At 40.5% G+C, this 26,260-nt stretch overlaps 1 long non-coding RNA gene across 2 annotated transcripts in view; it reads left to right on the top strand.

Annotated features, from left to right (window-relative positions):
- LOC131925574 (uncharacterized) overlaps positions 1-26,260 on the top strand; it is a 36,607-nt gene that overhangs the window by 6,666 nt on the left and 3,681 nt on the right. For both annotated transcript variants that reach the window (XR_009383292.1, XR_009383293.1), the window contains one exon: positions 12,781-12,863. This is a non-coding gene — a long non-coding RNA (uncharacterized LOC131925574). The remainder of the gene's footprint in view (positions 1-12,780; positions 12,864-26,260) is intronic.

The following is a 26,260-nucleotide window of genomic DNA, read 5'->3' as shown; positions in this document are numbered from 1 at the left end:
CAGCTTGCTGTGCTCTTGTGCGTTGCTAGCAACAAGAAGCCGTGTGCAGAACAGCCCAGAATAGGAGTCTTCTGCAGTTTCTCATCTCAATGGGGAGTGCTGGGACTGAGATTAACGAGCCTGGAGACACAAAGTAGTTTTTAACCACTGCAAAGTATGTTCTGCTCCGAACCGGAAAGGAGCGTGAACGCAAGTGGAGTGCCTAGAGTTCTCCAGGCGTTTAGGTACAAATTAATAGCAATGAGTGCTACAATTCCTTGAAATAATAAAATATTCATATTATTTAGGTCTACCATCTTTATTGCATTTCAAGCCCACCATGCATATTTTTTTTTTCAGAAAATAGTGATTATTTTTTTAAGTGGATGCATTTAGTAAATGGCAGTTTTCCTTCATCCTTAAATTCTGATAGGAAACTATTTCTTAAGGGTTTACATTTCTTTAAGGTACAGGGGGAGGTGGCATATTTTGTCCACATGACTTAAATTACCGTGATAAACTAAGAACAGTAATTTATTTGGGTGAGTTCTTTGAAAGAATGGGGCAGTTGATGCCTGATGGATTGCTGTTTACTGAGTACTCAGGATTCTACTAAATTTCTGTGAGAAAGAGAATCCAAATGCGGGGAATTTTAGGTCTGTGCCCTGGATGAGAGGGCAGTTGGGCAGAACGCTTGTGATGGACAGTATCCATTACCAAGGGAGCAGAAAAGTAGTCCGTTTTGACACGGCCCTGGGTGTGTGTATTTGCTTGCTGGGGCTGCCTTAACAAAGGCCTTAATACCACTCACTGGTGGCTTAAACAACAGAAGTGTATTTTTGTGCAATGCCAGAGGCTGGGTGCCAGGCACCAAAGTGCTGTCTTGGCTGACTTCCGTGGCCTCACTCTTGGGATTGGAGATGACTGTCCTGCCACTCTATATCCAGATGTCTTCCCTTTGTGAATGCCTGGGGTCCATTTCCTCTTGACATCAGTGATTCAGAGCCCACTCTTATGACTTCAGGTTAATGCAGTCATAATTTTGAAGATGATGTCTCCAAACACTGAGATCCTGGGAGTCAGAGCTGGACAAATGAAATTTAAAGGGACATACAAACTCACCTACTTTATTAAAAAAATAGGGCTTTCAAATATGTATATATTTGAAATATATATATATATATGTTTTATATATTTCAAATATAAATGCATATATATATATATGTAATGAGGTCTTGGGGGAATCTATAAGAGAAAATTTTATGGGAAGTGGTGATATTTTAGTTGATCAGTAATGAAATGGAAACCTTGAAAATAAGAAAAAAAAGAAACCATTTTTTTGGAAAGGGAGGGCCATGTTCCCTTGGGACTGGAAGTGAAGTTCTAGCCTTCTGTGATAGAGTTTCCTGTGGCTGGAGGACAGATGGAGGAGAAGTGTCAGGGAAGAAACTGGCTCAATCATTTTCATCAATCATCAGTCACTGTGCAGAGACACCCGAAGAGCAGAGTGTCATCAATAGATTATTCTTGTTTATCATGTTTAAAGTGAAGCTAACCATCTAAGATAACCATGTTGTTGAATATTTTAGAAAACAGCTGGTCTGATACTTCAAACCACTGAAATCATAAAAGGCAAAAAAAAAAAAATGGTTCATGTTGGGTCACTATTCCAAATTAGTAAAGAAATGGAGCATCTGGTTACAATGTGGGATAGGTGACTGGGTTGGAGTCTGGAGAAGAAAACACGCAAGTTTTTTTTTTTCATTTTTCTTTATTAAGAAATTTTCTACTCACTCCACATACTATCCACAGATCCCCCCTCCTCCTTCTTCCCACCCCCAGCCCTCTTTCCCAAGCCACCCCGAATCCCCACATCTCCCAAATCGAGGTCTCCCATGGGGAGTCAGCAGAGCCCAGCACACTGAGCCTAGGCAGGTCCAAGGCCCTTCCCACTGCACCAAGGCTGTGCAAGGTGTCACACCACAGGCACCGGATTCCAGAAGCCTGCCATAGACCAGGGACAGATCCCGATCCCCCCTGCCTGGGGAAAACACGCAAGTTTAAAAAAAAAAATGGAAGATGTTATTGGCATTATTGGGAAAAATTTAAAATGGACTGCATTACATAAACAGCATTCTTACATTGATAGTATTGAATTACTATAAATCTCCAGAATGATACTGCTTTTATAACAGAAAATAAGCTAGAGATATACAGGGATAGGGATGAAGTGTTCTGGTGTTAAAAGCAATTCTCAAATGATCCAGTACAGATCACACACACACACACACACACACACACACACACACACACACACAGAGAGAGAGAGAGAGACAGAGAGAGAGAGAGAGAGAGAGAGAGAGAGAGAGAGAGACAGAGAGACAGAGAGACAGAGAGAGAGAGACAGAGAGAGAGAAAGAGAAAGAGAGACAGAGAGAGAGAAACAAATCTAAAGGTTAGCCTGGGTTATAAGGACAAGAGTTATGTAGAACTTTCTTGTACCATTTTTATTTTTATTCCTATAGATTTCGAATTTTGAAAATAAAATAAAATATAGGAAGTACAGAAATTTCAATTAACATTTGGATGCTCAGTTTTTGTCTTTTATGACTTCTTTCATTTATTGATAATCAGAGAGCACCTGTTAACAAATGGCTGCATGGTGGCTTCGTGCTGAGTCTATGGCTGTTACTTTTCTGGAAGTATTTGCTTCATTAACCACATTAATGTAGTGTGAGCTCATTTTAATTCTGAAAATGATTATAGAATTTTAACAAATGTTTTCCTTGAGTGATAGCTTTGTATCCACTTGTACTCGACATTTCTAACATAGCCCCAGCACCTACTAGTAGTTCAAATATTTTCTTTTATAATTCTAATTCTTTCAAACACTTATTCTTGTTTGAACATATGTATGAGTGCATGCCATGGGTGTGGATACCTGTAGAGGCACAAAGAGGGTGTTGGATCCCCGGGAGCTGGAGTTACAGATGGTTGTGGCTGCACAGATGGGTTCTGGGACCTGTACATGGGCTTTCTTAAACAACAGCAAGTTCGCTTAACAGCTGATCCATGTCTCTAGCCACGTAAAATATTTTCTTTTTTTAAAAAATTCATTTTACATAACAACCACATTTCTTCCTCCCTCTCCTCCTCCTGCTCTCACCTCCATCCCCCGACCCCCATCCACTCCTCAGAAAGGGTAAGGCCTCCCATGGGGAGTCAATAAGGCCTGGCACTCAGTTGAGGAAGGACCACCCCCCCCCCCACCTCGCGCCACATCAAGGCTGAGCAAGGCATCCCACCATAGACAATGGGCTCCAGAAAGTCACCTCATGCACCAGGGATAGATCCTGGTCCCACTGACAGGGGTCCCACAAACAGACCAGGCTACACAACTGTTGCCCCTGTGCAGAGGTCCTCGTTTGGTCCTATACAGGTTCCTCAGTTGTAGGTCTAGTGTGCGTGAGCTCCCATAAGTTCTAGTCATCTGTCTCTGTGGGTTTCCCCGTCACGACTGATCTTGACCCCCCCCCCCCTTGCTCCTATAATCCCTCTTCCCTCTCTTCGACTGGACTCCTGTAGCTCAACCTGGTGCTTGGCTGTGGGTCTCTGAATCTGCTTCCGTCAGTTACTGGATGAAGGTTCTATGATGACAATTAGGGTAGTCATCAATCTGATTACAAGGGAAGGACAGTTCCGGCACCCTCTCCACTATTGCTAGGGGTCTTAGCTGGGGTCATTCTTGTGGATTTCCTGGGAATTTCCCTAGCATCAGGTTTCTCCCTAGCTCCTACATTTATTTGTAGGTGCCCATGAAGTAGTATACATTAGCTTTCCATGAAATAAAGCTCAATAAATATATATTGAATACCTGTAACTTCCTGTGACTCAGGTAGGCAAAGATACTGCCCTCTGTAGAGCATATGTTGAGCAACGTATTCCAGCAATGATGAAATGGTGATTGTCATTTGGCATGGGAGTGATAAGAAAGCGTCAGGCTTTTTTGGTGACCCATGTGACTCAAAAGCAGAAACTCTGATGAACTTCATGAAGGTCACAGGAAATGGATATCCTCTAGCAATCCTGTCTTCTGTGAACTTCCATCAGTGGATGCATCTCCTCATTTGAACTTGTACTTCGTGGTTCCCCCTAGGAGCAGCCTGTCAGGAAAGCATTGGCTACACCGATCCTTGGTAACATTCCTTTGTTAACATCTGGAAGGAGTCATTTTTAATAGGCTTTTAATTTATAAAGATGATTAATACCTGAGCAGACAGAGATCCGTTGTTTATCTTAGAGGAGCCTATGAATGTGTGTTGACTCACTCCATCCTTCATACCCTGTACCCACTGCGATCTTGAGACTGTGTTCCAAGACCATGGTCAGGCCAGTGCCAGGCTGTAACCATAGGACAAAACCATGTAAAGCATTGCCTAGCCTTAACTTTGCCGAGGAAGCACACCATTCCAAATTAGTCTACGGTTTTGCATAAGAATTGTCAGAGTTTATCTCCACCATGAAGTGAGCATTAATAGAAAATTCACCTCATGTTAGATATGGTCTACATAATGCAACCACAAATTAAGCAAAATTGGCATTGGTGAAAATTCAAACCATAATTTAACTTATAAGCCCAATAACTAAAGAGAATCAGAAAGTGGGAAGATTAGAGCTTGATTTTTTGAAAAGAAAAATAGAACCCTGATAATTCTTAAAATAGCACACCGGGAAATACAAAATAGAGGATACTTTCTGTTGTTAGGGGAGGCTTTGGAGACCACTGGAACAATTAACTAATTAACCATGACAAAAATCAAAAGCAAATATTGTAACAAAACTAAACTGGAGCTGCTCTTACAGTTTAAGATTAACAAATACTTTTAAGATGAAACTTACATAGGGTCTATGAGAGGTCTGAGGATGAAGCTTAGTTGGTAGAGTGCTTGCCTAGCCTGCGTAAGACCCTGGGGTTCGACCCTCAGCACTGCATAAAACTGACCATGGGCACAGGCCTGTGTTCCTAGCACTAAAGAGGTGAGACACAGAAGGCTGGGAAATTCATGGTCATATCCTGCTGCATAATGGATGGATGGTTAGCTCAGGCTACATGAGACCCCGTCTCAAACAAACAAAAAATTAGGAGAGGGAAGTCAGAATGAAAACGATGAGAGAGGAGCTACAGTGAAGATTAGAAGTCAACAATAAGGAAGTGTAACATTGGAAAGTTACAAAGTGATGTTATTAAAGACACATTTAAAGAAATATTTACACTCCAAGTTTTAGAGGCCTTCACTGAAGAAGAAAGTTTAAAAATAGCCAGTCAATCCTCCATTTTAAAATGTTTGCTATTGGGAAAATAGCCATCAATTAAATCCTCAAAATATAATACCATAAAATTTTTGTTATAAGAATGATGTAATAACCACACATGTGACAGATCGTTGAAGTCCAATTTGTTAATTTAAATCATAAATAAAATTGCTAGACCATTGGCAAGTATTACACGATACCGAGAGACTGTAATATTCCCTGCTCATTTGCAGATCAAGTCTAGTATGCTATTATCTCATCACTTTATGTCAGCACACTAGAAGATGAACACATACTATACAAAGATAAGTAAAAATTGCAAAGACCCAGAATAAATCATACCACTTGAAAAATATCATTACAGATGCAGGATGCAAAATATTTTATATGCAATTAGTATCAGTAAAACTCAGAAAGTTGATGGCTATAGGCAAGGCGCAGAATCATTGCATTAGGAACAAAGAAATTAACAAGACACTTTTATAAAAGGTATAAAAGCATCAGATACTTAACTCTAAATCCATGTGTGAACACTGTGAAGGACAGTGTAAGATAGTCATCTTGAATTAAATACAAAATGAACGTAGGGGCCCTGCTACTTTCACAGACTCTAAGACTCTAAGACTGGGCGTTCTAAGAAAATTGATTGACACCTCTCAGCTGAATACCAAAAGGCTTCAAAAGTGTTTTCAGTTACATCAACCTGTCTGTCTGTCTGTCTCTTTCTCTGTGTAATTGAGTTAGTTGGTTCTTTCCTTGAACCTTGTGGGTCTAAAAAATGGAACCCAGGTTTTCAGAGTTGATGGCAGGTGCCTTTTTTTTTCTTTTTAATTTTATTTTTCTTTATTAAGAAAATTTCTACTCATTCCTCATGCTATCCACAGACACCCCTCCTCCCTCTTCCCACCCCCAGCCCTCTTTCCCAAGCTACCCCACATCCCCCAAATCGAGGTCTCCCATGGGGAGTCAGAAGAACCCAGCTCACTGAGCCTAGGCAGGTCCAAGCCCCTTCCCACTGCACCAAGGCTGTACAAGGTGTCACACCACAGGCACCGGATTCCCAGAAGCCTGCCCATGCACCAGGGACAGATCCCGATCCCCCTGCCTGGGTGCCCCCCAAACAGTTTGAGCCGAACAACCGTCTTCCGTATCCAGAGGGCCTAGTCCAGTCCCATGGGGCTTCACAGCTACCAGTCCACAGTTCACGGGTTTCCACTAGTGTGGTCTGTCATCTCTGCAAGTTGACATCCCTCGCCTGCAGTATCTCTCCTCTCTCTCATCAGTTGGATTCCCGGAACTCAGCTTGGTGCCTGGCCATGGATCTCTGTATCTGTCTCCATCTGTCACCGGACAAAGGCTCTATGATGACAGCTAGGTTATTTGCTAGGCTGGTCACCAGAGTAGACCGGTGTTGGCACCCTCTGGACCACTGCCAGCAGACCAAGGTGGGGTCAACCTTGTGGATTCCTGAGAGCCTTGCCAGCACCCTGCCTCTTCCTATTCCCATGATGTCCTCATCTATCATAGTATCTTCCTCCCTGCCCTCCCACTTGTTCTCATCCCTCACTCCTCGCCCTCTGCTACCCCCCCTCCACACACACCCAGTCCACTCATGTAGATCTCATCCACTTCTCCTTCGCTGGGTCATCCATGTGTCCCTCCTAGGATCTTTTCCTGTTAGCTAGCCTCTCTGGAGTTATGGGTTGCAGTCTGGCCATCCCTTCCTTTCCATTTAATATCCACTTATGAGTGAGTACATACTATGTTTGTCCTTCTGGGTCTGGGTTACCCCACTCAAGATGATATTTTCTAGATACATCCATTTGCCTGCAAATTTCATGTCATTGTTTTTTACTGCAGAGTAGTACTCCATTGTGTATATGTGATGGCAGGTGCCTTTACCCATGATCCATCACGCTTGAAAACCCCAGTGGGTTTTCCAAAGTGATTTTTCTGTATTATTATCAAATATTAATTATACAAAATAATAGGCTTTATTGATTACGACATTTCCGTGCATGTATTTTAGGCACTTTGGTCATGCTTTGTTTTTAATGTTTTGTTTCTTTGTTAGTTTATAGGTGTGTTTGGGGAAGAGGTATAAAAACTGAAAAAAAATTGATTTCTTAGCATGGGGTCATTTTTTTTGTAGACCTATGAGATGTTTTTCTGATGTCTTGAGAAGTTCCCTACACTTTGCTCTAGCACCTAGTAGGTAAGCCTGTCTCATTGGGGCCTTGGTCTTTGTATTCCCAGACATATGACCTTTCCATCATAATGCTTTCTGTCCCTGTTCTAATAATTCACATACTGTTTAATTATAAGTTTAAAAAACTGTATATATGTTGAATGACTTTGCTTTAAAACTTATATACATATGTGTTGGAAAACATAATTGTCATAAAACTGTGAAGCTAAAGATATTATATTTTACCTGAAATATTTGCCCTCTATAACATACATATGTTCTATCTATCTATCTATCTATCTCTCTCTCTATCTATCTATCTGTCTGTCTGTCTGTCTGTCTGTCTGTCTGTCTATCTATCTATCTATCTATCTATCTATCTATCTATCTATCTATCTATCTATCTATCTATCTATCTATCTATCTATCTATCTATCTTTTTGCTCTTTTCAGTGATTGCTGGAACAAGGGAAGCATGTTTGAATATGATTTCTGTGAGTTTTGAGAAATCAAGAGAAGTTAGGCTCTATTACAGATTTTCCCCTGTACTTTTCTGCCCTCTAGTGGCGAAATAGCAAAGAACAAAGAAAAATTCCAAAGGTCAAAGCCAGTCAAGTTTCTGAAAAACTACTGCTTAGAGAAAGAACAAGGAAAGAGATACCATGATAAATGAAGGCACCATGGGAATAAGTAGAAACAGAGTGCTAGAGAGGTTCCCAGGAATCCACAAGGGTGACTCCACCATAGACTACTGGCAGTGGTCGAGAGGGTGCCTGAGCTGACCTACTCTGGTGACTGGATGGCCAAACACCCTGTCATGACAGAACCCTCATCTAGTGACTGATGGAAGCAGATGCAGAGATCCACGGCTAGGTCCCAGGCAGAGCTCTAGGAGTCCAATTGACAAGAGAGAGGAGGGATTCCATGAACAAGAGATATTGAGACCATGATTGGAAAAAGTACAGAGACAAATAGCCAAACTAGAAACACATGAACTGTGGACCAGTAGCTGAGGAGCCCCCATGGAACTGGACCAGGCCCTTTGGATAAATGAGACAGTTGTTTAGCTTGAACTGTTTAGGGGGGCCCCAGGCAGTGGGATCAGGACTTGTCCCTACTCCATGAGCTGGCTTTTTGGAGCCTGGTGCCTATGGTGAGCCACTTTGCCTGTGGCCTTGGCGCAGGGAGGAGGAGCTTGGACCTGCCTCAACTGAATGTACCAGGCTCTGTTGACTCCCCACGGGAGACCTTGCCTTGGAGGAGGTGAGAATGGGAGGGGAGGCTAGGGGGTAGGAGGAGGGAGAACAGGGGAATCTATGGTTGATATGTAAAATGAATAGAAAAATCTCTTAATTAAAAAAAAAGTAACTTCTTGGATAACCTATTTAGGAATTAGAAATCTTTCACCTGCTAATAACGCACATTGACACAGTACTGATTTCTGATATTACTGTGTCATAACTTAAGGAGATTGAAGAAAAAAAGGACTAATACTAAAATAATTTTCACATTTAAAAAGATAGTAAAATAGAGCTGGGTGGTGGCGGCGCACGCCTTTAATCCCAGCACTCGGGAGGCAGAGCCAGGCGGATCTCTGTGAGTTCGAGGCCAGCCTGGGCTACCGAGTGAGTTCCAGGAAAAGGCGCAAAGCTACACAGAGAAACCCTGTCTTGAAAAACCAAACAAATAAAAGATAGTAAAATAATATAAAAATAAATTAAAATTATAAAAAAATCGATTAATTCATTGACTAATTGTTCACCCTGAGAATAACCTTCCATGCTTTTACCTGTTTTATTTGTGTGACAATTCCAGAAGGTTCCATTTTTATAGAAAAAGAGGTTCTAGTTAGTATAGCTAAATCACTCAATAAGAATATCATTATCTTATTTTAATTTTTAATTATTATTTAATTAATAACAATAATAATAATAACCACCAGCATTTTAAATGTGTTTTAGTGTCGGAAACTCTGTAACGCCTTTGGTCTGTGCTGGTTTAGTAGGGAGCAGAGAATGCACTTAATAGGCAGTGGAAGACACAGAGTGAGATCCTTATAGTGAGTGGGTAAGAAGGGGGCGGGGGGGGGGGGGGGCGGGACCTTCAGTGGATCTTCTAGGATTCCTGGTGATACAACATGCTGCTGACTTGCTGGAAGCTTCCACCTCTGATGTCATCAATGCAGCTAGGCCACATAGTGAACAAACCTGGAATGTGAGTGCAAATCCTTCAAGCTACTTCTGCCATGCATTCCGAGTCAGCGATGGGGAGTGTGTGGGGTGCACATCTTTAATCCCAGTGCTTGGGAGGCAGAGGCAAGTGGATCTCTGTTAATTTCAGGAGCTTGGCCTGTATACGGAGTTCTGGGCTGGTGAAGGTAAGACCCCGTCTAAAACAACAGTGACAAAAAAAAAAAAAACCAAAAAAACCATAAAATAAAATAAAGCAGAACAACAGGAGGATTGGCTCTGAGAAATGAGTTTCCTGTGATGAACATGACCACATGATTCTTAGACCACTGAGTCTGGCTTGTGAGATGAATGAGTTGGAGGCAGGCCAGGGAAGCCATACAGTGCTATAAGTTGGGCTTGATGATTCATGCTGTTGGCTGTCTAGAAGAACAAAATGCTGTCAGAAACATGGACGCAGATGTGCTCATGAGATTTCAAATAGAAATTATGCTAGTCTCGGGAAGTGGGCTACAGGCTCTTCATGTTATAATTTTGGCAAAAAAAAAATCAATCTGGTTGCATTTTTTCCGTATCCTGAAAATGCGAGGGAGACTGAATTCAAAAGTAATAGATTAATTTACTTCTCAGAGGAAACTATAAGGCGGCACAATGTTCAGGCTGTGACATAATTATGAGTGGTTTCCGTTAGTCATGCTTGTAGTGAGAATTGGGAGCAAAAAGTAGAGCAAGAAGGTGTGAAAAATATGTGATTTGATATGGATGCTTTATCTATCTATCTATCTATCTCTATCTATCTATCTATCTATCTATCTATCTATCTATATCTATCTATCTATCTATGGTTGTGCTACTGGAAACGGAATCTAGGTTCTCATGCATGCTAAGCAAACATTTTACCACTGAGCCATATCCTCAGTTCCTTTTTTACCTTTTATTTTGAGGCAGGGTCTAACTACATTGCCCGAGTGCTATATCCCAGGTAAACCTTGAACTTTTGATACTCTGCCTCAGCTTCCTGAGTACCTTGGATTATAGACTTGCATTATAAGGAGTAGAAATTAGTGCATTTAAAATTAAAGAATGTAGATATATGTATGTGCATGTGTTTATGTGTATGTAGGACATAAATGCAGAAAGAAGACTGTAAGTTGGGCAAGAAATAGAATATATATGCCATAAAGGCAGAAGGGGGAACTATTTAGGAGCAGGAAGGGGACCAGGAGAGGGGGGGATATTGGTGGGGGAGAGCAGTGAAGACAGAGGATAAGAAAAAAGGAAGATGATATGACAGGTATGAAAATGTCCCGTTAAAATCCATTCCTTTGTATACTAACCAAAACCATGTTGTGTTCAAGGCTAGTGTAGAAAGGGGGGGCTGCAATTGCGTGAGATTAACACTATTCATAGAAGCTGTTGGGTGGCTGAGATGGCTGAGTGGGTAAAGGTGTCTAAGGATCTGCGTTCCATCCCTAGGACCCGTGTGGTGAAGCAAGATAATTAACTCTGACAAATTGTCCACTAACCACCACATGCATTCTGTTGCATGTATGTATGCAGACACACATATTCACACAGACACACACACTCACACATAGATGCATACACATAATGCACACAAAACACATAAAGATTTAATTAATAAAGTAACTTGAATATTTTGCGCTGCAGCAACGGGAAAGGTGCTTTGAGGGCAAGACCTGACCCATGTCAAAGGCTCCAGGGTTTAAAACTGAAGGACAGTCCTGTGAAAAGAGAGTGTCCCAGGAGCACCTTGCTCTCACAGGGCCACCTAAGAAGAGCTGTCTCTGGTTCAGCTGCAAAGACACTTGGAGGCTGCTGTAGCCACGGCCCAAGGGAGCACTGTTGTATTTCAAGCTGGCAGTAGAACCTGGTAGCATCTATGCCGTGCTGGATTAGCAGCTATGCAGAGTGTAGGAGTTACAAGGTCATGGGGGCTTGTACCGTGGCTCTAGTAAAAAGCCTTTGAGACTAGCCAGGTCAGGATCACATTTTATTCACTGAGCTCCTAAGTGAGCTACTACTCATGACGCTGGAAAGGAAAATACGAACTTGCAATGGAGACTCGAGGATGTTGAAGATGCCAAAATGTGTAGCATTTGTGAAGCAGAGCTGCAGGAGGCACCATGAGGCTCCTTGGAGATCAGACGGTGCCACCTTGTTTCCCAGCTGTGTGGAGCTACAGGATTTAATGTCTGTCCTGTTGGATTTCAGTCTTTCGTGGGTCTGATCTTTCCCTGCTCTTCAATTGCTCTTTCCTTTTAGGAATAGGGACGCTTGATCTGTGTCATTGAAACAGGATAACTTGTCTTTTGATTTTACAGAAGCTCATAGTTAAGGGTTTTCTTGAGTCTTAGAAGAAATTTCAGTCTTATCAATAATGCTGAAACTATGAAGACCATGGGGACTCTTAAAGCAATGACAGAAAATTCTATATTATGATATGGTCTATGAGCCCTCAGGGGTTGGTGATGTAATGCTATAGTTTGAAGGTAAAATTACCCCCTACCCTGCCCACAGGCTCTTGTGTTTGAACGCTTGGTCCTCATCTGGAGACATTGTCTTGGAAGTTTTGGAGCCTTTAGAAGGTTTGCAGATGGATTAGGTCACCTTAAAAGGTCCACTGCTCCAAGGATCGGGGGAGGGGCTTGGACATGCCTCAACTGGATGTGCTAGGCTCTGCTGACTCCCCATGGTAGTCCTTACCTTGGAGAAGGTGGGAATGGGGTGTGGGTTGTGGGGGAGAGACTGGGGGGCGGGAAGAGGGAAGAGAGGGGCACCTGTCATTGGTATGTAAAATGAACAGAGAATTTCATCATCATCATCATCATCATCATCATCATCATCATCATCAAAAGGTCCACTGCTTATGACCCTACTCTCTAATTCTGGTTCTGCTGTCCTATAATAAGCTCTGCTACACAACAGTGCTCTGAGTCACTCTGTCATGTTTCCCCAGCTATGATAGATTCAAATCCCTCTGAAACTGTGAGCCAAGGCTTCTCCTGCCCCCTGAGCTTTCCTTCAGCTATCCTGTCACAGTAGTGAGAAAAGTAACTAATATAGATATCGTTATTATTTCTAATGTAGAATAAAGTGGATCCCTTCTCATTCCACATTATCCATGGAGTTTCATCAGGATGAAATGCAGCTTTGGTGAGAAATGAGCTGAGGTATGTTTATTAATACCCGTGAATTAGTCAAACCTAGTAGGCTAACGGCAGTTTCTAGAACTGGAGTATAACTATAGTTTGCATATTTAGAAGAGTTGAGGGGCAGAATCTGCTCAAAGCTGAAGAACATTAGGTAGTGGTGAAGAAGCTAGAAATGGTGTTTGTTTGTTTGTTTGTTTTTTAAACCTGTGCAACCTGACTTGGTCACTGAAAGACCTTTTATTTTAAACCAGAAAGCACCTAAAGAATGACATCCATAATGTTCCTCCGGCTTCATGCATGTGTACACATGTACACATGCTCTCTATTCCACAACACATACACACACACACACACCCCACACACACAGAAGATGAGAAATAGCTCATAGATTTAAATTTTAGGAGTTGAAAGTTTGAAATTGTCACCATTAAGGATTTAATGTTCTTAATAAAAAATTGATTCCAGTCTCTTTGAATGGCATGGGGAATTTCTTTTTAATAAAAAGTGTCTATAAAAGAGCTGAAGTGCCCTCAAGTGGCTAAACTCAAAAAGAGTTTATTTGAAAATGACAAGCCAAGAAGAAAAATTGTTTTGAGTCCAGGACTTTTAGTTTCAGATCCTGACAACTGTGTTCTGAAAGGCTGTGGTGGCTGCAATGGGTGGTGGAATTCCTGCCACCACTGCTGCTGAATTATTTCCGCATGCAAACTTGATGTGCACTAGGGATAGGTAACACCCTGAGTTTTTGTTTATTTTTTTTATTGGAGTCTGAATCGTGTTGTTATGTGCACCAGTCTCCTTGCATTAATCCTCCATCAAAAGCACAAAGATTTTGTATCCTGGGTTAAGTGGGAAAATAAGAGTTTTGCTTTTCATTCGGAACATCCACTAATTTATGCGCCAGTTATTAATTCAGCACCTGTTTTCCACGAGCAATGCAGTAGGGCTTTGTCAGCCGGGTAGAAAATATCCTCTACCTCACTGTATGCAAAGGGTGTGTGTAGAGTGTATACTAAAATAATACGAAGTCCAAATGATGTCCAGCCTATGAGCATAATTTCCTCCTCTCTCTCCTTCCTCCAGCCTTTCCCATGCCCCTATTCCCTCTCAAATGCAGTCTCTTTTTCTTTAATATTGTTATTTATATACATTATACATACATATATATGTGAATAAATAGACAAATCCAACCTACTGAGTCAATTTAGTATTGCTCATATGTTCTTAGGGTTGACCACTTGGTATTGGACAGCTGATTGAGGGCTCAACCCTAAACAAGGGTCATTCTTCCTCTCTCTGGAGTCATTATATACCTACTGATTTCTTTTCTTTTTACTTTATTTCTCCTGTCAGTTCTCCTCACAGTACATGAGTGGGTTTTTAAAATATAGGTTCAGTTGAATTATTCTGTGCAGTACTGCACTGCTCAAAAATTCTTAGTGGGTTCCCAAAGAACTTAGAATAGAGTGGCTAAGACCTAGTTTGTGTTCACGCCAGCTTGATCCATTTGCTCCATTTCCCACCATGCTTTGGGTCCCCTGGGTTCTTTCATGTTCCTGTAAGCACACTCAACCTCTCCCTCCTGAGAGTCTTTTTCTCTACCTACTTTGCTTCCTTATCATTCAGACAGCTTTCCCTCCCTCCCTCCCTCCCTCCCTCCCTCCTTCCTTCCTTCCTTCCCTCCCTCCCTCCCTCCCTCCCTCCTTCCTTCCTTCCTTCCTTCCCTCCCTCCCTCCCTCCTTCCTTCCCTCCCTCCTGCCTTCCTGCCTCCTTTCCTTCCTTCTATCCTAACTCCCCACAAATGTCGCCTCAGTCTATTTGTACCAACCGTATCTAAGCTGATAGCAAACTGCTGGACACACTCTGTCATACTTCAAAGTTCTTTATTTCCCTTTCTTTATCTTTCCCCCCAACACCCCTGTGCCTCTCCTTCGTCTCTTTCAAATTCATGACCTCTTTTCATTAATTGCTGTTACATACATATATGTATATGCATATGCTTATATGTGTATATTCCTAAATACATAAATACAACCTGCTTAGTCTGAGTAATGTTACTTGTATGTATGTACTTGTTTTCAGGGCTGACCATTTGGTACTGGATAACTAATTGATTTGCTCTTCCCTGGGAAAGACTATTTCCCCAGCTCTCAATATTTCTTAGTTTTTCTTTGTATAGAGTTTAGGACTCATGGGCTCTTCCATGGCTGACTTCAATGCATTTATTGTTGTTAATTTCAAATTTCAAATTGACAAGAAGCAAATATCTAGTAAGTACATAAATGCATGGAAATTAAACAATGCATTAGCCGGGCGGTGGTGGCGTACGCCTTTAATCCCAGCACTTGGGAAGCAGAGCCAGGCGGATCTCTGTGAGTTCGAGGTCAGCCTGGTCTACAAAGTGAGTTCCAGGAAAGGCGCAAAGCTACACAGAGAAACCCTGTCTCGAAAAAAACAAAACAAACAAACAAACAAAAAACAAAAAACCAATGCATTACTGAATGATGAATGGGCCAAATGGGAAAAAAAACCAAGAAAAAAAAGTTCCTGGAACTAAATGAAAATGAAAACACAATGCAACAAAGTCTCTGAGACACATTAAAGCAGTTCTACAAAAGATTTATATCTCCAATCTCCTATATTAAAAGTCAGGAAAAGTCCAAATAAATGGTTTATGGCACAACTCAAGAACTGGAGAAAATGAGACAAATCAAATTTAATCCCAGTCAATGGCAAGAAAAAAAAATCAGAGCAGAAATGAATGGAATATAAGAAAAAAGTACAAAGACTAAAGGAATCTAAAAGATGATTCTTTTAGGAGACAAACAAGATCAATAGATTTCCTGCCCAACTAATGAAAAGAAAGAGAAGACACTAATTGAAATAACCAGGAATGAACAGGGAAACATTATACACCAAAGAAATTCAGAATAGTATAAGGGCACACTTTCAAGACTTGTACTCCATGTCAGAAAATTCAAAAGAAAAAGACGCAGTTCTAGATTTATATGAACCCCCAATGTTACACCAAGAAGAGATTGGCACCAAAATAAACCCATAACAAATAAAGAAATAGAAAAAATAATAAAAAGTCTCTGACTGAAGAAATCCAGGCTCAGAGAGATTTGTAGCAGACTTCTACCAGACTTATAAAAAGAGCTACAACCATTACTTTTTAAATTATTCAAAAATGTAGACACAGAGGAGTACTTCCAAACTCCTTCTACCAAACCACTATCACTAATACAGAAACAAAATATAGACACAGTAAAAAAAAAAGAAAAAGTATAAGTCAATATCCCTGATGAACACAGATGTAAAAACCCTCAATAAAATACTTTCAAGCCAAATACAGGAATATTTCAAAAGATCATCTACCACAACCAATGAATATATGGTTCAACAAAAGTAAGTCAATAAATATATTAAATCATATAAAGGAACTTGACAGAAATACTGATCTCAATACATGAAGAAAAAGTCTTTGCCAAAAGTCAATGTGCCTTCATGATATAAGTTCTAAAGAGAATAGGGCTGGAGTGAACATACCTCAAAACAGTAAGTCCATATATGACAAACCCACAACCAACCTCATCCTAAATGGAGAAAACTTGAAGCAAAACAGAGTTTAAACACTTTGAAAGAAGTAAACTTGGAAGTGTGACAGAGTTTTTGGCAGCTTACAACAACTTAGATAGGGTTGGCATGGATAGACTGAAGTGACATTTCAGGCAAGATAGAAAGGACGGGAGGAAGGGAGGGAGGGAGGCAGGCAGACTGTCTGAATGACAAGTAAAGAAAGCAGGTGGAGGAAAAGGAAGATACAAAGACTCTGACTGTGTTTACAGGAACATGAAACCAAGGAATCCAAAGCCTGGTGGCAAATGGAGCAAATGGCTCAAGCTGGGGTGGACACAAACTAGGTCTCACCTACTGTATTCCAATTTCTTTGGGATGCCACTGAGGTTTTGTTTTTATCTTTCAGTGTTTTTAAACTGAAATAAAATTACATAACTTTCTGCCCATCTTCCTCTATCTAGCCATTCCAATGTCTCATGTCCCCTTCAAGTTGATAGCCTCTGTATCTTTGATTATATTTGTTACATACATACATGCAAATAGATAGATGTATGTTCATGTACAGATACATATATATAACCTGCTGAGTCCATTTTTTTATTATGGCTTAAAACCTGACTGCTCTGTATTGAATAACCAGTAAAGGGGCTCATCCCTGGGAGAGGCTAATCCTCCTTCTCCCTAAAGTCAATAGTCATCTGTAATGCATTATCTAGCAAGAAGTGGCATTCACATATTAGTGACAACCAACAGCTGTCTAATTGGACTCAAGGCCACTCAACAGGAGGGAAATCCCACCTAGTACTGAAAACCCAGCCAGCTTTTCAAGGCTAGTGAGGTCATGGATCTTTGTAAAGAATCTTCTCCGACTACCTGGCTAAAATAGCACAATTCCTTTCCACATTCTAAATCTTATCCTTAAATGCACAGTACCACCCCTCATTAAAGAAGCTTCTCTTTACAGCAAATGGAGACTGTCTGAGTTCCAGTTTTATTTATGTGATGAGACACCCTGGGCGAGCTAACTCATAAAATAAAGCATTTAATTGGGAGCTTGCTTAGAGTTTTAGAGGGTTAGTCCATGATTATAATGGCAGGAAGCAGACAGGCATGATGCTGGATCAGTAGCTGAGAGCTTTACATCCTAATCTACAAGCAACAGGTAGAGAGGAGGAGTTACTGGGCCTAGTGTGGGCTTTTGAAATCTTAAAGCCCACTCTCAGTGACATACCTTCTCCAATAAGGCCACATCCATTCCAACAAGACCTTACTTCCTAATCCTTCTCAAATAGTTCTGTTAACTGGTGACTAAGTGTTCAAATATATGAGCCTATAGAGGCCACTCTCATTCAAAACATCATAGAGACCATCATAGAACATCACAACTGAACATAATGCAGAGATCAACAGATCATGTGGAACCCAGTTCCAATAGATACCTCTGCATCACAACTCCTACATCTATGGCCTAAGGAACATCACAAACCAAGTGTCAGAAAGATAGTAAGAGTCAGAATACCAGGAAGTCTGCTGTGAAATAGTGTCTCCAATAAATTGCTATATAAACAAAACTGGAATAACAACAATATCAATAGCCATGTTATCATGGAAGAGGAAAAATTTCCCCATTGAGGATTTTTAAGTAGTGTAGTACAGTATAGAATAATCCAATCTGGCTTATGCTGAAAAAAAACAACAAAAACAAACTACTCATGTACTATGAGGATAATTGACTCGGTGGGGGGGGATTCAAATCAAAGGAATAAAAGGATCAATTATCAGGTTATATCAGAAGTTCTAATTAGTTAAGATATTAGCTTGAGCTAATCTGGTAGACATGAAGGCATATCAATGTGGAAATAATGATGATAATTAATTAATGGAAACTTACAAGTGTTGTCCATGAATTTGATGTGAAGGAAAAGAGAATGAGAGAATTAGGGTTACATCAGCATTCAGTGTTTTTACGAACGATGGTATCTCTTATTGTGATAGGCAACCCAGGAGCAAGAGTTATCCTTTAGACTTGTTACCTTTGAGATACATGTGACATGATTATTGAAGCATCATAAGCAGTTATAAGAGTTTATAACTCATTGCAGAATTAAAAATGAGGACTATATATTTAGCAATCCTAATTTATCATGACATACATTAAATCCTTGAAAATGAATGAGACTATCTATCCAGAGTTGAAAAGAACAGAAATAAGCTGAACTGTGCATTGTCTATTATAACTTCTTGAGATTTGATAGATACATCATTAAAATCATAAAAGGAGACTAAAAGGAGACATGTCGAAAAGCTGAAAGTGTGTTGCTGTAACAAATAGGAGCATTTCTAGGAGTGGGTGCCAATTATGTAGAATTCCAATGGATGTGAAATCAGAGAGGAATTGGAGAATCCATGTTGAATTTGGCAAGGAGGAAGTTTTGAAAACCCTGATGAGAACTATTTGAGAAAAGTGGTGTGGAGAAAATCCAGACTGGAGTGTGTTGGAGTGACGTACAGAATTGCTAGGAAGATATACCAAGTTGAAACTCTCCAGGACTTGTTATACTGCGGAGAGGTAAAAATGACAGCTTGACATTTTCTCAGTGATGTTTTCTTCCTAAGGAAAGTGGCAAGGGAAGATTTTCCTGTGACACTGGCATCTTAGTACAGAAACACATCAATAAAACATTGAGCATACAGGAATGATGTCCCTGGGAAAGTAAGGAGATGAGCACAAATGACTTGGACAGTTCTTCAAAAGGAAAGGACATTTTTCACGTGCAAGTATCAGGAGAAGTAGTGTGGGTGTAGATGTCCACAACACCCATTCCTAGATGATACACTTGACCACCTGTAAAGCTCTTGTACTTGTGAATTTTATGAGTTGATATCCCTTTCCAAAGTTTTTTTTCTGTGGTACAACATTTAGTGAAAATCAGACTAAGCAAACAATTTACTGTAGGGCTATTGAGTATTTTAACTTATTTTGTGCATTGTGAATATCCCAAAGGTAGTCTTTATGACATGGAGTGGTAATTAAGTTGATTTGACCATACAAACACTTTCATTAAAGAGGGTGTTTAATCTTAATCTCTCTGTAAAGAAATTTTCTAAGGAACACAATTCTAGAGCGCGTGAGTGATCAAAAGGATTTGTATTGTGTTTTTAATTAAACTTGATTTTAAGAAAGGATATTCTCTTCATGTTGTTTATATAAGCTCTATTATTTTATCACTCAAATACAATGAATCAGTAGGATATCATGCACGAAATATGTAGCCCTATTTGATTTTAACTGCTTTCCCATCTTTCAAAATTTAACATTACTAATAATATAATGAAAACCTTTTACTTGATATTAAAATGGCAATAAAATTTCTTTATTTAGAAACACAACTAAAATGCATCACAATTGAATGTCACTGAAGCTTCAAATATAGAGGAAGATTTAGGAATGCCTCATATTACATAGTACCTCCTAAACAGGAGGCATTTTACAAATACACATTGAATAAGTAAACAAACATACTAATTCCTGTTTACCAAGACATTTAGTGTTAATTAGAAAGGAAAGCAGAATTACTTGTAGTATTTAGAGGCTTTAACTTTTCTACACTTACTGGGATGGCAACAATATTTTTACTGTCAGAATAGATCAGAGAGAGAGAGAGAGAGAGAGAGAGAGAGAGAGAGAGAGAGAGAGAGAGAGAGAGAGAGAGGAGAAGAGCAGAAAAGAAAGAGACAGACAGATAGATATATAGATACATAGGTAAAATATAGCATTTTCCCTTATCTAGACCAATTAAAATCTCAAATTTTAAAGTTAAAAATTAAATTAAGTAGTAGGTATTCTATTTGCTACTCAAGGACTCATATAAATATCTATAGTAGGACCTTGCAGAACTATGTGGCCATAGTAAAGAGACTGACAAGTATACACTGAGTTACAGTAATTATACTCCTTAAAGAACTTGATATAAGCAGCATGGAAAATTCCACGTATTTGTATCTTTTCAGGAAAGTTGGGAAGGCTTAGGTACTTGAAGGCATTTCCTCAAAAAGACCAAAAATGATGCCCGAAATGACACATCAGAAAACCACCTATTTAGACATCAAATCTAGATAAAATCATGCTTCTATGTAGTGTGTGTACAATGAAAAGATACACAGGTATGGTCTTTCCAGAGGTTAGGTAGGTATACAGTTCTCACTTATTCTGCTGCATTTATTTTCTGACAAATGTTCTCTATCTTCCTTTTGCTCAATGGAGTCCACTGTCATCCTTTTCCCTTTCTTTTCTTTATATTCTTCTTCAATTCTGTTCTTCCTGGATTGCTGAGCAGGCCTGAAGAAGAGCTGGGAGAGATGATGGAACAGAAGATGGGCTCACAGGACACAGGGGACTAGGTACTGAACACAGCGTTCTCCAAACATTTTCTTACACTCTTTGCTATTCTAGAGTAACAGGAAGGTGGGCTGGAGGCTCTGTGATAGCCAATGTCACAGATTTCTGTCTTGGAATAGTGCAGTGTGTGTTCGTGCACAAACCTATTTGAGATCCTTCATCTCCTCTCCCCCAAGCAGGTCAGGATCAGGAGATGCTCAGCTGCCAGCTATTCCTGGTATTGCTGTCGCTCCCAAGGAAAGAGAAATTTTCTCTATATTTATTCTTTCAATGGTTCTAATGTTCTGTCTGTTAGTTGCAACACAAAGGCACCAGAAGTCTCTCCCTGTCAGTCTGTCCTAAAACCTCGCTGTTCTAAGCACCTTTGTCTGTTCTTTATAGAACAATGATAAAGTTCTGTCCACAGTGACTGGACTTTCCTGAGATCTCAGGCAGCCTTTCCAATGTCCTCCGTCTAATTTTCACTGTTTTTCAGAACTCATATTCATGTACTTTCTTTTAGAATCAAACTTTCTTTTATTTCACTGAAGAGGAAGTAATCAAGTTTTTTGTTTGTTTTCTTTTGTGTGTGTGTGTATGTGAGTGTGTGTGTATGTGTCCATGAGTGTGTGTGTATGTGTGTGTAGATGAATTTCTAAACAGTCTATTTAAATAAGAATCACAGAACCAAATGTAGAGGTAAAAGCCAAAGAGATTAGAGAACTAGCAAAGAGCCACAACTACCTTATCTTCCCACCTCGCCACCGTCGCTTCCCCAGAGAGAGTTTCTTCCTGTCTGACTTGTGTTTTTATTGCCTTCTTGTTCTGCCTTCTCATTGGCTCTAAGCCCAGCCACATGACTTCCTTGTCACTGCCTATCTATACAGACCTCCAGGTCTCTATGGTTGGTACTGGGATTAAAGGCTCGTGTCACCACACTTGGCTGTGTCCTTGACCACACAGAGACTCTGCCTGCCATGTGATTGGATTAAGGACGTGTGATACCACTGCCTGACTTCTGTTTATGGCTCGCTATGTGACCTCTGATCTCCAGGCAAACTTTATTTATTAAAATACAAATAAAATCACATTTTAGCACAATTAAAATATCACCACAAGTGTGTGTATATGTGAGCGTGTGTGTATGTGTGTATGTGTTTGCAAAGAGAGGTACAGACTCTTTAACTCAGCCTTCCTTTCAAGAATTCTCACAAAAGGTACAAAATGTAGCCACAACAGGAGTAAGGGGGGGGGGGGGGAGAGAGAGAGAGAGAGAGAGAGAGAGAGAGAGAGAGAGAGAGAGAGAGAGAGAAATATTAAAAACTGTTGGCAGCAGAAAAGTAAAGTTGAAGATTTAGGAGATGTGGTAATTTTGGATGGCTACAAGTTTGATAATAGGGATAGCACCAAAGACAGAAAGATAAACTATAATGGAGATAAAATGTACACAACTCTGGGACTGCAGCCTTGATGCTATGATCCAGGAGACAACGGAAGGACCTAGGGTTGATGGGAGATTACAGACGGTACAGAATTCTCAGGAAATGAGCATGAGTTGGAAGCTATGAGGGAGTTAATGAATAAGACAGCAAATATTTCTTGCTGTGTTTAAGAAAGAAGCTGGCTCCTTGGCTGGATCCGGTTCAAGAGACGGCTCATGTAGCAGCTGTAGTAAGTGAGTGTGGACGGTGGGTGGCGATGTCTGCACACATCCTCAGTGCTGGCTGAAGTCCGGAGGACAACAGCTTGCTTTCTGAAGCAAATCTCAGTTGGAAGCGAAGGCTCTCACTGCTGCATTAGTCACAGGAGCATTCTCACGATCTGGGCTTGTGCCTTTCTAGTATATATTATGATACACAGAAACTAGGCTAAAATCTGTAGGGAACATTTCTGATTTCATTAAATTTTCACAGTGGTATTTTTGCTTCTTCTTAATTAAGTAATGATAGAGTTGAAAATGCGATTAAAAGCCTGACTGCGGATGTTTCTGACTTCTAATGGAATTGCTTAATTTATCTCCAGGGAAAATGGCTCTTTTGTTGATAAAAGGACCAGGAGGGCTCTGATTGGTGGCTTGCTTGCTTGTAAGATGCAGGGCTCTGGGGGTAGTTTCAGTAGAGTGGGTGACAGAAAGACATGAAACCATTTGACAGAATAAAGCTAAACTTTGGGGTTTGGAATTACTGTGAATTAGCATGATGATTGCATTTTAGGAAAAGAATCACATAGGTGAATGAGGAGAGGTATAGACCATGAAGGAATGAGGCTTAGGTATGCCACGAGACAAAGTTAATTATTTCTGTGTCAGAAAAATAAGAAAGTACCTGGAAATAGTGGTGACCTCTGCTGAATTTGCTGTATCTCTGCTCCATCGGTAACAGTCAAGTTTCTATTGAAAGTCGTGTTAAGCCAGGCCTGGTGGATACAGGCCTGTAATTCCATCCAGCTGCTTAGGGAGCCAAGCAGGCAAATGACAGCTTCAAAGCCTGCTGGTTGCCTGGGATACACAGTGAGTTCAAGGCCATCCTGGGCAGCTTAATGAGACTCTGTTGTGAAATTTTTTAAAGAAAGAAGAGGGCTGGGGATTTAGCACCATGGTAGAACACTTGCTGAGCATGGATGAAGACCCATTTTTGATCTCTGGTATTGTAAAACAAAATAAAACAGAACCCCAAAGTGTGTCATTTGTATGTTTGAGAGACTTTTAGGAAAATGGTGATATGTGGTTAGAACTGGGAGTTGCAGAAACTTGAAAGGACATGGCTTAAATATGATGGCAAGCTTATCTTTCACGGAAAGAAACAGCAGTCCATGGCAGGATCATTAGACTGGTGCCTTCTGTATCTCCACACTGCCTTCCTGAGGCTATAGCTGTCATGTTTCTCCTTCTCCATGTAATCACCACTGAAGAGCATCACTTCTGCATTCCAGAGAGCATGCAGTAGGGGGCAAATAAAAGCACACATGCTCTTTTCTGCTGAGGCCTTTCTAGAAGTTCTAGACTTCCATTTACTCAGGACTTCACGTCTTCACAGTCAGTGCTCAGAGATAAGGAACGCTGGAAAACAGACTCTTAGAGGACTAAAACTTTCTAAGACTTAAACTATCATTTTACTATGTTGATAGGTAAGGTGGGAATGCACATCTGGAAGGGGAGAGAAATCCAGCTTGGGTTAAATGAAAGTGGGGTTGGCTGAGCCAGGCATCCGAGGAGAGCCAAGCATGAAGAAACTGACTCCAGCCTGAACCCTTCAGCACTGCCCTCCAAAAGATTCAGGAACTTACTGCAGAAGACAATTAGGGCTGCTGCAGGGTGCACAGAGGGGCGCAGGACATTAGGAGTCTTTTACATGCTATTAGTAAGACTTATCTGACAAACTGGTAATTATACAACAGGAGGCCATTTAGTCTCTTAGGTTGTTTGCAGTCCAGAGTTTTCTTTCTTCTTCATTGTTATCCCCTGCCAACTCCCACATTTATACACCCATAGTCTTTCATCTAAAGCAGTGCTTTGGTAAAAATGTTTGGTTAGGTACCTTTTAAAATTACTTTTAGCAAATATATCTGTGGGGGCCCACAGAGACCCAAGCTTGTGGCTTGTTTTCATCTTGACTCAAAGTCAGAGAGTCTGAGATTGTTTCCCCACCTGCAAGGCGGCATAATAGGATGTTTTGGCCAAAGGCGTGGTCACCAGATGTCTTGACTACTAGGGAGGTGTTTACACTTGACTGTACTTTGTACTTTGAACTGTGATGTCCTTCAAAGAGGGAGGTCTTTTTGCTCCCTGCCCCCTTGCCTTGGGTATTTAAAGGCCGTGAGTTCTGTGTCTCTGTCTTTTCCTTCATCTATGTCTGTATTTCATAGCTACCATTTCCCAATTCCACACTCCCCACTTCGGAACCGTTCAACAGATTGAGCAGGACTCGACATATATCTATTCTTTTCTATCAAACAGACACTTAGTATATGAATTCAGAATCATTTTCAAGACCAGCTGTATAAACCTTGGCCTATAGACTAAACTTCTGATCCCCACCACAGATGTCCTATCTGAAAGCCTTTCTTGGGCTTTTCAGGGTAAATTGAAGGGATCGTCAGAGTCTGTGGCCAGGTTATTGAAAGGATTAAGTTTCCCAAATTAAAGAGAAAGGTAAGAAACTTTTCCCTGAATCCAGTAGCAAAAATTCCCTTTTCGAGAAAAGGAGTTAAAAAAATCCTGTTTTCCAGTTTGGGGCATGAGGATAAAAATTGGTATATATGGGCTTCCAGTATAATACTGGTGCCATTGCCAAACTCCCTCAGGCCTATCTCCAGAAGAGTTGATTGTCAGAGTCTTGACAAAGTAATAGGGAAGGAGAAGAGTAAATTGATTTAATTTGTCTCTGTTTTGAGATTTATTTTTGACAGGATTTAAGAATGTATCCTGGGCTGTCCCCAAACTTAAGATCTTCCTACGGCAGTCTCCCACGTGTGGGGATTATAAGTGTGTGCCTCTGTGCTTGGTTAGGTGAAGGGATTTGAGTTTTTATTACACTGTTACAATAAACATATGCAATAAGTTTCAAATTTTAAAAAACGTGATTCTCAGGTTGTTTGTTTGGACTGGTGTAATTTATGAAATAAGCAAAACCTAGTGTTTAGAGCTCAGCGGATAACTGAGGATAAGGTACTGTTTTAGTTTACTTTCATGCCGTTGTGACAAATGCCTTGACAAAAGTCACTTAAGGGACCAAGGGCTTATTCTGGCTCACATTTCAAGGTGTAGGCCATCATAGCAGAGGAAGTTGAAGGAGTTGGTCACATTTTATCCATAGTCAAGAAACACAGCAATGAATGCTTCCTAGGAATCAGTTTGCTTTCCCATCTTTATACTGTCCAGGAATCCCTGCCTGAGGAATTGGCTCACCTGGAATTAAGATGTGTTTTCCCCACTGAATGCCCAGAATCCTAGGTAACTCTAAATTCTGTCAAGTTGACAATAAACTAACCATCACAAAAGTAGAAATCATGATCAATGGTTGACAATAAACTAACCATCACAAATAGAAATCACAGTCAAGAGTGATTTTTTTTTTCCTTATCAAAAGCAGTGTGTCTTAAAATTTTGGGGTTTAGAACACCAAAGATATCTTGGTTATATTTATTCACATTATAATAGCAGACACTGGAACGGAATTTTAAAAATGATATTAATGCACTTTAAAAACCAATAATCCCATTGCATGCACCATAATATATTTGGTGAGATAAGTTTATTTTTAAAATAAAAATTTAAAGAGAAGAGGAGTTGGCAAGATGACTGGAGCGTGGAAGTGCCTGCTGCCCAGGCTGACAATCTGAGAGTGATTCCTAGAACCTACATGGTTGAAGGAAAGCACCCACTCTTGCAAGTTGTGTTCTGACATCCACATGCATGATGTGGCATGTGAGAATTATAACCCTCCTCCCCACTCTCAGA

Source organism: Peromyscus eremicus, chromosome 15 (assembly GCF_949786415.1).
Source record: "Peromyscus eremicus chromosome 15, PerEre_H2_v1, whole genome shotgun sequence".
NCBI classification, from domain to species: domain Eukaryota; kingdom Metazoa; phylum Chordata; class Mammalia; order Rodentia; family Cricetidae; genus Peromyscus; species Peromyscus eremicus.
This window is presented reverse-complemented; position numbering and strand designations above follow the sequence as displayed.